This window comes from Dermacentor silvarum, chromosome 3, assembly GCF_013339745.2.
Source record: "Dermacentor silvarum isolate Dsil-2018 chromosome 3, BIME_Dsil_1.4, whole genome shotgun sequence".
NCBI lineage: Eukaryota > Metazoa > Arthropoda > Arachnida > Ixodida > Ixodidae > Dermacentor > Dermacentor silvarum.
In genome coordinates, this window is record NC_051156.1 from 27,842,073 (window position 1) to 27,851,270 (window position 9,198).

The window sequence follows — 9,198 nt, forward strand, 5'->3', positions numbered from 1 at the left end:
GCACGAAGCAAGGTTCGTAGTTTCAGCGGCTGTATAAATTGCAGTAAACATTCGTTTACTAATTACATTAGCAAGCATGAGGTCACACGCGCACCTGCTAACATAAACAGATCTCACTCAATTGATGGCGAACGCTTGCTGTCACAGCGATGGCGTGATGAGCTCAAAGAGAGGGGACCGAACACTTGTTCTGCCTCTTTCCTTCAACGCGTTTCCGAAACTTTAAATTACGCTACCTCGGCTCACCCCGCTTTTGGACCCCTCGGAGATTACCTCTAACAGGGCGAGTGTGGCGCAATACCGGTTTCAGAGCAACGGCAAGAGGAGACGCGCGCTAAACCAACGCCTCCCTTCCCCCGGCTTTCGCGCGTGTTATCACGTTTCATTGCGCGCCCATCAAGCCACTATCCATCGCGGCTAGGGTTGCCAGATGGCCTCAACAAAAAATAGCCAAATGATCCCAAAATGTAGCCCAAAGATAGCCAGACCCTAAATTTTTGTGACCCAAAAGTAGCCAAAAACATAGCCAGAAGTTTGATGATGTTCTGCAGGTGTCTTATAGATGGTGCAGATGGTTCACCGCGTATTTCTGGCTCAAAATTACTTCCGCCGCATGCAACCAGCCTAACAGTGGCCTCAAGATCTGCGTAAAGAATTCTAGTGAGAGCTGCCACTCAGACGTGGATTTGGACACCGCTTATTTTTACGAGCCGAACAATTTCGTTACCGATTGATTCATGACACTATGAGTATTTACTGAGCCACGTTGTGAGCTAACTTTAGTGCACGCCTCTCTTACTCGAGGCATTTGTTTATAAGTGTCGGGCAAAATACTGCCAGCTCCAGCCTCTAGGATCACCTTCGGCTCGTCACGATCGAATGCCCAAGAGGTGGCCCGCGCTCAATGCATTTTAGTTAAAATAGTGATGCGTTTCCTAAGCTTGATTCATAAAATAAGCATTTTATTTCTATCCCACTCTCTCTCTCTCTGTCTCTCTCAATTTTGTATTTTTTACTCGAAAGCAGCTTGACGCTGAGGTAGCAAATGCTGCCGCTTAGAGGCACACAGGACTCTGGAGAAAACTTGAAACCTTCTCGCATTTTCCTCGTGCGAAGAAGGGAGAGTTGTGCCTGCAATTCGCCTTTGAGTGCAAAAACGGAACGACCTGCTGGCACGTAGCAGAAGAGGTGAATTAAAGTTTACAGTTTCAATTGCCACCTGGATTACGGCGCTGGCAATAACCCAGGTGGTATTAGTATTGAAGCGTTGAACTGTGCAATTTTTAAACAGGGATTCCTTGGCAAGACTCGTGCAATCTGAAAACGTGTGCGTAAGTTTCTTTGAATGCAGGCACGAATGCGTGTGTTGCCAAATTTACGAGGGGGGCTGTGTACCTTACCTTCAGTGTGACTTGAAAAAAATAAATAAATGTAATTCCACTCGGGAACACATACGCGCGCGGTGACGATGTTACCGTGTTTGAACTTTATACGCAACCTCACAGCGACGACCACGACCACCGTAGAAATGCGCTTGTAGTCCCCATATAATTGATATCGCAATAAAAGGAAGTACCTCTTGCTCAGTTACCTGTTATTTTATCATAGACAACCGCTTTTGTTGACAATCATAAAATACTTATTTTACGAGTGGTCAGCCCGCCGGGACAGACAACAGTAAAGGAAACGAGCCTGCGCACTCTGACAACCCGTTCTTCGCGAACACAATCGGCTCGACCAGGCTGGCGCACCCTCCGTTACCGTCACTACGTCGCACTAACTGAAAATGGCGCACCTGCGTCCTTACATCTGCAAAAAGGAAACGCAATAAATATCCTATAGCGTATTCGATTATCCTTTCTTTAACAAAGCCGGTGCATGGGCCGGCAATATCTGTGTGTTTCCAAAGACTAGAAGGGCAAGAGGGGACGGAACGGCAGCAGTCCTCCACGCGCACCGTGCCGTGGCTACCGATCTTGAGATAACGGCAGACGACGAGCTAGTACAAAGTGCGTCCACCGCAAGAACGAAGTGCGACAGTGCCTGTGCCCAAGTTCGTGATCATGTGAGAGCCTCACGCAAGGCCTTCATGCTACCTTAAAGCATTCTCATTCTCAACTGCAATATTTTAAATCCTGAATGGCTTTATGCTTTGCACATGCAATAGTTGCCTTCGAATGCGGAATGAATTTCGGACATTTTGTAATAGAGTAAGAAATTTGCCGAATTTCTTATTCGATTCCGAAACAACGCACCACCAGACGCTTTTAAAACCAAATATGCGCACAAACAACAATTTACCTTTGAAAGAGGGGTCCTTCTCCCATTCCTTCTTATATATGCACGGCTGTATTTCACCCACTTGCCATGCTTAGTTTTGAGAACTGAAAGACGTGTGAAGCGGCAGCAGGTGGCACCGAAACCAAAACGAAAGGAGAGCTTAGCCTGGAAAGACGTGTAAACACGTCAGTGATGACTTAACGCCATCCACTCAGCGCCGACATTGCCTAAAAACACGGCCTTCGCGATTGCCTACATAACTTCGTCGCATCAATGAGCTTTGGGTTTTCATAAACCGGCGTTCCCAAATTTTGTCAGTGCTGACGTCCTTAATTCAAAAATAGCCCAAATATAGCCATGTAGCCAACTCGGAATTTTCGACGCCAAGCCGCGTAAAAAGTAGCCCAATTTGGCTATTAATAGCCCAATCTGGCAACCCTAATCGCGGCTCACCCTCGAACACTTGCTCTCACGCACGCAGTCAACGGCGCGGCTCACCCTCGAACACTTGCACTCACGCGCGCAGTCAACGGCGCGGGGTAGCATCTTATCGCACTTGGACTTCATACGTAAGCTCACAGCAACGCCAACAGATAAATTTCACCGGTTGTGTCCATATAATCACTATCACAAATAAACGGGAATAGTTCTACCTTGTTTAAATTCATGGCTCTTACATTCGTGAACATTATTTACGTGAAGCAAAATTATCAGTGAGCAAAACATTTTTTTTTTCAGCGCGAGGGAAGAAAACCGAAACTAGTTTATGATTTTTGCGGCCCCAAAGTGATCCAAAGTCGGAGCCATCCAAAGCCCGGCGCCATTTTGTAGTTGTGTTGCAACATGAATGCGCGTGCTCGCTGTCGTTGTTGAACGGCCCTGAAAGCGCTGCGTTAGGGGCGAGTGCAACCGAACATTACGGCAAGTTACGATGGGAACTTCTTTCCGTGCTACGTGATTGCGACGACAAGAACGGCCAGCAGTAGCGTGTCGCCGATTTCGTCTTGGCCGACACCGAACAAGTATAGCTCGCCGGACCGTGGCTAGCACCCGAAGTGTTGCGGTCTGCACTGCGTCGTCTTTCATCGTGATGTGAGAGATCGTAACGCACAGAGACTGCCGGATGCATACGAAAGCCTACCAGCAGGGAGTGACAGTGCCATTTTTCTATTACCGTCTCAGGTGAGTGTATCAGCTTTTGTTCGAGTTTTCAAACGGCGCGTACTCGGCCCTTCCGGTTTGGCTACATTTTGCGCGACGTTTCTCTTGGCACGACGTTTCTCTTGGTAGTTACAGACGTTTCCTAGGAATGCGCGCAGAGACTATTATTACTCGATTTTCTATTTTGTATTTAGTGTTTTATGAAAGAAATGGTTCTTTCATTTGTATCTTTATGTGAGTATATTGGTATTTGTATATTTGGCAAGCAGAAATGAGTTCATTGCAAAGTTGTACCTCCCAGTGAGCTGCATATGAACCCAAATAAGTTAATCCTGTCTTGGCTATTGTACGTATAACAATACAGCTATAGTACATACATAGCACCGGTGCTAACATATGGGGCAGAAACTTGGAGGTTAAAGCCCGTTTCACATGATGCGATTTTGTCTGCGAATTCGCACGTGCGAATTCGCAGCTGCGGAAAATAGGCCGCCGGACCCTTCGTGCGTGCGTTTTTTCGATGTTCGGCGTGAACTTCTCTGCGAAAAACGCAGATGCGTTGGTATCCACTGTAGCGGTGGAAACGGACGACCAATAAGAGGCGGCTCGCTCATACGTTATCGCCAGTCAGAATGCTTAACGAGTATGCGAAAAACGCAGCTGCCGTAGATCCATGTTAAACGGGATTGCGAATTTCGCATCTGCGGAAATTGTAGGTGCGAAAAACGCACTGCAAGATCGCACCATGTGAAACGGGCTTAACAAAGAAGCTCGGAGATCAAGTTAAGGACCGCACAACGAGCGATGGAACGAAAAATCTTAGGACTAACGTTAAGAGACAGGAAGAGGGCGGTGTGGATCAGAGAACAAACGGAGATAGCCGATATTCTAGTTGACATTAAGCGGAAGAAATGGAGCTGGGCAGGCCATGTAATGCGTAGGATGGATAACCGGTGGACCATTAGGGTTACAGAATGGATACCAAGAGAAGGGAAGCGCAGTCGAGGTCGGCAGAAAACCAGATGGGATGATGAAGTTAGGAAATTTGCAGGCGCAAGTTGGAATACGCTAGCGCAAGGCAGGGGTAATTGTAGATCGCAGGGAGAGGCCTTCGTCCTGCAGTGGACATAAAATAGGCTGATGATGATGATGACATACATAGCAAGTACATACAGCTGTAGTTGGCTTAATCGCTGTAGGATATTTTGTTGTAAAAGTAGAATTCTGTGTACTATTTTACTGCTGCCATGCAGAAATACTTTTTTTCTTGTACCAAGGAACACTGGCAGCGTTGAATGAAATTTAATGTGGTGTGGTGTATTCTACTAATTTAATTTTAAAAAATTTTGTCTGTCATGTATCAGATATTAGTTTACCTTGTAGAAACAATGTTGTGTGATCTCTTACGCTACTGCTGTTGTCCTGCATGTTTTGTAATTTTGAAATGTATTTTATTTTAGGTATTGAAGAAGCGGCAACAGCCACAGAAAGTAGCCATCTTATCCAGCACGTTATGGGTGAGAAATCGTAGCAGGCACTTTGGCATATCTTCTTAGCAGTATGATGCGATTTGTTGTAATTTTTTGGCCTCGTTCCTGCCTTATTCATTTTAGTATTGTGCAAATGGTAATACGTTAACATAGAGACAGAGTAATCACTCAAGGGTGAGACATGGCTGGAGGAGACAGGACACATAAGCCTCCTTTGTCCATGTATGAATGTTGCGCGGTTACTCTGTCCTCATCTACCAACAAGCCAAAATTTCTCGTCAGGTACGATTACTAATTCTCTATTATTACAATTTCATCAACGCAACAATGAAAGGACATATGTACACAAACAGTAGCACAAGAGACTTCAAATGATGAAGAGTCATAGAACAAAGAGCATTGCTGGAGCCAATGTTTCGACAAGGAGAATAATACAAGTCCTCTTGTCAGCGTGTTGGCTCCAGTGACATTTCTCGTTCTATCACTATTTACCGTTAAAAGGAACCATTATTGCTCTTGCTGAAGTATTATGCATTATGTAATAAAAATTGGCAGGGTGAAAGGTCAAGAATGTGAAAGTTTTTCTGTAGTCTAATACTAGATCCAAGACAGGCAGAGAAACAAGAATAAGATTTAGAGAAGCACTTTGTTAGCACTACCCAGTTGGCCAGCTTCATTTGCAGCTTGCACTTTATTGCATTAATAACCATAGAAATTAGTAAATAAATTAGCTTGATTTACTTTTGTCAAGAGATGCTCAACTTGGATTAAGGCAGGTTAAAAAATACACAATGACATTTTAAGATGGCAGACTTGCAGTTGATTAGCACACCACTTGGTGGCATGAGCTCAGGTTCGGGTTGCACACTCTTTTTCATCTTTGCTGGCATTTTCATAAACATAACTTTGGCTTCGTTATTGTTGGGGTTCTAGTGTTGTAGGAGCTAACTGTTTACCTTTTTTGTATTAGTAACCACGTTACATGGACAACTGCTGCATTTTTGTAAATTACGACATGGTAGGACTTGAAACATTTCCGCAAATTTGTTGCAGGTAGAACTTGGCGGCTCCTGCTCCTGCCTTCCACCACCACCCTGTCCCGACTGCTTCCACTAGAGAGTTGGCAACCTTAGTGATGATGCCAAGCAGTCCGATGGCAGACGGCAAGATGCAGGTAAATACATGCAATCCAGCAGTGTCTTGACTGAAGCAGCCTGTAGCCACTCAGCAATGAATTAACCTTGAAGTAGTTCCACTATTCCACGTCCCTCTATTGGTGCAGCAATGTTCAAGTCCACGCAATTTGTTTTAGCCGCCAAAAAGCTATGTGGATTAGACGAACCACGATGCACATTTTGATACTAGTGGAAACCACTTTGATTTGAAAGCAATACAGTGTGCTCTCAGAAGTGATATTTGGCATATTTTTACTTGGACCGCCTCATTGTTAAACCTGCAGATAAACATACGCCAAAACAGAGTTTTCTGCAAGTTCATCCTCATCTTTGTGCGTTTCTGCATGAGATATATATTTCTGAAACCATTGTGCGTACACTACATGTCCAGAGCACTTGGATCACGTTAGTTTACAGCTTTTGCTAGAAGCCATTTCTCTGAAAATAAAAATAGGTCATTTTGCCCATTTTTAACGGCCCATAATAAACTGATGATCAAGGAAAACAATTTTAGGTGTAAGGCTTCATTCTCCAGAGAAAAATTTGTTCTGCTCTCACATTGAAGAAACCAGGTATCTTGGCTATGCCTTTCGGTGCCTTAGAACAAAATTCACATCGAACTTACACCAGTAAAAAAAATGTTTCACCTGGAAATATTTCACAAAATCATAATTTGTCTGATATTGAAGGGCCTCCAATTTTTCATAAGGAAATCCGAAATGGTCGAGGGCTAGGTTGGGGGGGACAGTTTGTATGCAATAGCCTTCTTACAGAAATGGGGCATACGGAGGGCCAAGTAACATACACCTGACATTACGTTAAGGTGAAGTTATTGATTCACACAAGACAAAATGACAAGTATCCCATCCTATAAGTAGTTCCTTACATTTATTTATACTTTCTGCACATTTATTTACCTTCAGTCAGGTGGCCTGTGTCTGTTTTCATTATCTGCTATGTGTAGATGGTAAGATTCAGATTTGTCCTATGGTGAAGAATATTTTGGTGTTTATAGATGTGGGCTTCTGTTTTTCAGGTTGCTGCGAAATTTTACCCGAGCTGGGCCACACACTTGAGCCAGGCCTCTTGGAAAGGATGCCATAATCAGACTCCACGCGTGGATGTCAGAGGATGCCAGGGATCAAGGCAACCTGTTGTGCCCCACTATTCAATGTTTGGTGACCCTTCTATGTGTTTCACCTATTTCGCAGCTGTACCTCGGCTGCCATCTATCCAAACAGCATCGCCAGCTGTGCCGACTTGTTGAACCATGGGCAAATATTGGCATGGTGGCATGGAGTGTTCCCTGGGCTTCATGTTCTATTTGCTCTTCAGGATTCTTGGCAAATACTCCTGTTATAAGTTACATGTTTTTAGTACCGACTTTTTAATATTTCCTTTCTCTTGGAATTCTTAACATCTCCTGCTATTATATCTGTATGTATGCCCAGTTTCTCGTAGTTATTTTGTACTTGTGTATGTAATTGATAGGTTCTTAACTGTTGTAATGCGTAAGGCTAAAACACTGACTTACATCATGTTTTGTTCATTTATTGATCTGCAGCGCTGTAAAACGTTCAAGAATTTGAACTCAACTAGTGCCCCATAGCAGGATAACTTCAAGAGCAAAATTGAGCACCTATTTCAAGCACCTGTTATTTTTTAAAAAGGAAAGAACGTAGGAGCATGTAAAAAACAGTATTATAGTAGGAAAACCTGGCTGCCCATCATAAGTGTCTTAATAATGTGACTTCCTTTCAGTGCAATGATACCAGTGGCACTGGTGGACAACGTTTGAGACATGAAACCCATGATACGCTTGGCATTCGTCAGTATGGCAAATAGGCTTGCCACACTTACGAATGCCAACGGTACTGTAGGTTTCATGCACACATTGGTTGTGTTACACCTTATGAGAATTGCATGTCTCGAACATGAAGGTTTACAGCAGTGCTTTGAATCACCACTATATTTCCTAATTTTCAATATTTATGAATGCAAGAGTAATGGTACAGATCATGTAAAAATTATATTACAGGCTATATGCCTATAGATACACGCTTCTGATGACACAGCACCGACATGTGGTGGCGGGATGTATGTCTTTATTTCAGATTTAAATATTGCCTTCCAGGCCTGGGTTAGTCTACTACATTGAGAGCCCATGCACTAGAGGGAAGTGAATTAAACTAAGAATGATAAACTTCAAAATATCTTGTTCGTGGCACTAATTTGACAATCAGCAAGGTTCTTTCTGCATTCATTTCCAAATTTGTGATATATTTTATATGACTCGTTTCATTAATGTGAGAACAAATATTTGTTTATTGTCAACATAGTTGATGTTGCCCATTTGCACACCATTCCTTAACAGGCTAGAAATTCAATGTAATAATGGGGTGTTTAAGGTTTTGCGCACTCAGTGTTAAGGGATGCAAATGGTGGCATACAACAGAATGCACGAAAGAACAAAAAAATGCAAGTAGGACATGGGGCTTTGGGGCAGATGCTTTGGTGTGCTATTTCTAAAACTCCCTGCGCTCTGCCTGAATGCATTGTATAACGCTTTGGTAGAATACATTGGCAGCCACTTATTCAGGTGAAATGCTTCTCGAAACAACTTTTTAAAATTATTTCAGTGAGAGATTTGAAAAAATCCTGCTGCATATAGTTTTATATGCAGATTTTAAGTATGTCAGTGGTTTTTGTGTAGCTGCTATATTTTTTTTAGTTATGTCCTACACAGTGGCAAAGTATCTGCGGGCACTTTAATGTATATAACAGTTTCACAAGAATGATCGTGCTGTATCTTATTCAGCTCGTAGACCGCAAAGTGCCGATATCTACCCAAACAGCATGTAAAATTACTGAAACTATGCAAAAAATAGGACACTTGAAATAATTTTGAAAGATATTGCAATTTCAAGTAGATATTAGCATTCTATATACCTTAAGAGTAGGTAAGCCGAATCTCGTTAGTATCGGACAAATGTAAGTGCACAAAGTTATTTGCATGGGATTGTGAAAAAATTATTAAACTGTACGGAGCTTTACTTGCATAGTCCCACTAAGTTTACATGTTTCGATAGATA

The 9,198-nt window shown here is 43.0% G+C and overlaps 1 long non-coding RNA gene across 1 annotated transcript; it reads left to right on the top strand.

Moving 5' to 3' along the window:
- The first annotated feature begins 3,114 nt into the window (after positions 1-3,114).
- Positions 3,115-7,222, top strand: LOC125944466 (uncharacterized). The gene is made up of 4 exons (XR_007466218.1): positions 3,115-3,462; positions 4,902-4,958; positions 5,985-6,105; positions 7,143-7,222. It is a non-coding gene; the product is annotated as an uncharacterized LOC125944466 (long non-coding RNA).
- The last annotated feature ends 1,976 nt before the right edge of the window (positions 7,223-9,198 follow it).